Genomic DNA, 4,077 nt, shown 5'->3' on the forward strand with positions numbered 1-4,077 from the left:
TTTTTAATTTTTTTTTCCCAACGTTTTTTATTTATTTTTGGGACAGAGAGAGACAGAGCATGAACGGGGGAGGGGCAGAGAGAGAGGGAGACACAGAGTCGGAAACAGGCTCCAGGCTCCGAGCCATCAGCCCAGAGCCCGATGCGGGGCTCGAACTCACGGACCGCGAGATCATGACCTGGCTGAAGTCGGACGCTTAACCGACTGCGCCACCCAGGCGCCCCTCAATAAGGTTTTTAAAATTCTCAGTAACAGAATGAGAAGATAGAATATGCAGCTGTCCTAACAATGTTGTACATACAATGTTTGAATCCTATGCAACCATCATTGCAAAGGCCTTCCCTGAGAAAGGGGAATGATTCTTTATTAATTTATACATCTGCTGTGGTAGTAAGGGTAATCCTTTGGATTTTTGACTGTATTATGAGAAGTTCTTCATTTACCTCTCATGGTCATTTCTTAATTAGGTGTTGTGAAATTTGCACTTGGAGTTCGTAATCATTTGCAAATCCCTTCCTGATATGTAAGGAAGAAATAAATTCGTGTTCTGTCACATTCAGTTAAGGCTTTTTGAGTCCAAGCTGGAGATATCTTGGCCATAGATTTCTCTCACCATTTCAGTAGGGTTCTTTCTACTTTCAAACAATTTCATGTGCCAAAATATCCAAAATTATTTCCAAGACATTACTCTCAAACCTGGCTTAACATGTTTTCTCCACCCAGTCCTTCTCTCAAGTCACTGGTTAATATTTTGAAGCCATCCAGAAAAAAGAAGGAAGGGCCACTCTTTTAATCTTCTGTTTCCCTTGAGCCACTGTATTGAGCTGAGAGGTTTTATTTTCATTTGTCACTGAAAACATTAATAAATCCTACTTCTTACTCTCTGAGGTCTAAAAGAAGGCAGTGTTTTCAATCATAAAGAATGAAGAAAGAAATATGCCATCCTTACTCTCTTCCAACCTCTGATTTTCTGCTTTTGCTCCCCATTGGCCAAACACATCTCAATTCCAGAGAGCACAAGACACCTTTGGTGCAGGGAAGCCTGCCAGGGCACACAGGATGGAGAAGAATGGAAAGTGGATTTGGAGAGGCAAACGACAGGTAACTAGCACAGTCCTTATCTCTTATGTTTTCTTACATATGGATATGGAAAACTGTTTCTGTAATTCCAGTCTAGATCCTTCTTAAACTTTGTATCATTAAAGGAACACAAGAACATTTAGCAACATACTCCTCATTAAAGTTGATACAATTTTGTAACCTTTCAGTATATAATTACATTTTCTTTTAGTCCTTTTTAAATTCACTATAAACCTCATAGACATTCAAGACTTTTATAGTTTTGAAACCACAATTACAGTCACTTGACATTCTAAAAATAATACCAAACGATATATCCTAAGTGATCTGATAAGGATTTTTTTTAAAGAAAAAAAAATGTATCTTGGTATTTCTCCCATAAAATATTGTTAATCAGTAGATATAATGTAATAAATATTAGTTACTCAACTTATAATATGTAAACATTTCGTTGATGTTAAAATAGATCTTAAATATATAAATGTGTGTGTGTGTATATATATAATATATACATATATAATATATAATATATACATATATAATGTATATATACATACATATACATATATACATATATACATATAATATAATATAATATATATAATATATACATATATAATATATACATATATATGTATATATAACATACATTCATATATATACTTATATATATATAACTTTTGTCTTATGTGATTTTAACTTTAATAATGGCTTCTTGGCATTTCAAGGTTGCCAAGAAAACATTTAGGAGAAACACCACTAATTCTAGTAATTTTTGTATATTTTACACAATACACTACCAGTTTGAAAAAAAAATGAATACGTTATTATGGCTCTTATGGAGGATAGTATGAACTTATTTAGAGATTATAATAGGAGACCAAGAAATCATTAAGTATAACAAATTATTAAAATGTTTGATTCTATTGGTTCAGAAAACTCAAAAGTCCTTTGTGGGTAAAAACAAAAAATGAAAATATAAAAACTTGATGTAGGATATATCAAAACTAATGTGTATTCAGATTTTGTTTGGATTATGGAGTTGTTTGATAAAATGTATAAATAAAACTATTTTTTCCATTTTTTTAATATGAAATTTATTGTCAAATTGGTTTCCGTACAACACCCAGTGCTCATCGCAACAGGTGCCCTCAATGCCCATCACCCACTTTCCAAATACCATCATACAAATCCAACATAACTTCTTTTGAAATGAAAAGGTACATATATTTTTAGTGCCTTGCTGTTACATGTTTCTGCTTTGTTTCAAATGTCATCCAACTCTGTTAATAACAGTAAATAGATGGATGCAGAGGGATTGACTCAGAATACTTAGTGGAAGAACACTAACAGTCTTCAAAAATGTTTAACTTTATTTCAGCACTTGCTTGCTGGTATTATTTTAGCCACTTCTAATATCTTGCTGAGAATTGCTAAAAAAAAATTGTTAGCAATTTGTGAAAATGCCATCATGTTAATGCATACGGCTTTTTTTCCTGTTCACATTTTGCAAAGTAGCATACTTTATTTTTCTTTCATAGATTGCCAAAATAAAATATGTCAGAGAGTTTTCCTGTGTAAAAGCTTGGTATTATCATTTTTCCCTTGCAATTTTGTTGGTAATTCATTTTTTTTTGAAAAAAGCAATAATGATAAAGTTTACTAAAGTTTTAACTTAAATGCTGGAAAGGTTTGAACAGGATTTGATGTCCCCTTGAATAAGAAATTGCAATTTTCTCTTCATACATAGTTTAAGATCTGCCTGGATATTTTTGCTTCAGGAAAAACCTTTGTAATATTTTATTATTCCCCCTATGACAGCCTTGTCAAAATGATTAGATGTCATTTTTGAGGAATATTCATTCAACAATATTCATGTAGCCACGCATTTCACAATAGTTTTGGAGAAGCCATTGCCTCACCTTTTCTTCCTAGTGCTGTAATTTAACAGATAACTTATAACTGGAACTTAGAATTCTACTATATACATAATATTTTATTTTTTCCTTTCAGTAATCTACTCTAATAAGAAAGACAAAAATAAGAAGAAAACAAGGTGACACTATGGATTTTATTGAGGAAGCAAGAAATAAAGACTCCAGAGTTTGCCTGAGAAAAGCATAAATTTAACCCCAAATACTATCCTTTCATCTTGCAGATATGTACAGTAAAACACAATTGTCAACATGAGTATCCTGGAAAGTAAAGTTAAACACACACATACACACACACACACACACACACACACACACACACACACAAACACACAGTCCTGAGTTATCAAAGATAAAAATCAATTTCGATCACCACGTTCTAGGAATAAAGCCCAGAAATTCAACACAAACTGCTTGAAATAAAAAAAAAGACTGTTGTCAGTCAGTGAAAGAATTGTCAGATTTGTCTGGGCTTTGGACATGTATCTTGGTTATAGATATGTGCCATTGGTTATAGATAGTGCCATTTTTAAATATGGTTGTGTCCAGTAATTCTGTTTCAGGCTACGTAAAAGTCATGTAAGGCTAATTTTTTTTTTAAACAAAGTGAAGAGTCTAAGAAGGCTTAACTTTGCAGCAATTTAATTGTTCATATATTCACAACTCTTGTGATGCTGAAATCTGACCACAGGGCACTGAATATCTCTTACTACCTCCATATCTCATGTACCAAATTAAATGATTTAGAATATACTTAACAAAATTTTCAGAGAAAATGTGGCCTAGAGAAAGAAATACTTGAATCATCTAATAGTGAAAATTATTAAATAAAACAAAAATCAAGAATAAAGGAGAGGCCAATAATATGCTGCACATTATTTACCAAAGTTTGCAGCTTTATCACTGGTAACAATGAATTCTCAATGAATGCCAAATGGCCCCCCAATTAACCAAAGTTAAAAACACAAAACAAAGATGTGTTTTGCAAATGATAGCAGAATTTAGCTATTAATAATGGGGCACATGCATGCAGTTTGTCATAATTACACAGTACACTATGATT

General features: G+C 32.5%; 1 long non-coding RNA gene across 1 annotated transcript; it reads left to right on the top strand.

The window, feature by feature from the left end:
• The first annotated feature begins 580 nt into the window (after positions 1-580).
• LOC131511454 (uncharacterized) lies at positions 581-3,455 on the top strand. The gene is made up of 2 exons (XR_009261535.1): positions 581-1,101; positions 3,094-3,455. It is a non-coding gene; the product is annotated as an uncharacterized LOC131511454 (long non-coding RNA).
• Positions 3,456-4,077: the final 622 nt, after the last annotated feature.

The sequence above is a fragment of the Neofelis nebulosa genome, chromosome 5 (genome assembly GCF_028018385.1).
Source record: "Neofelis nebulosa isolate mNeoNeb1 chromosome 5, mNeoNeb1.pri, whole genome shotgun sequence".
Lineage (NCBI taxonomy): Eukaryota > Metazoa > Chordata > Mammalia > Carnivora > Felidae > Neofelis > Neofelis nebulosa.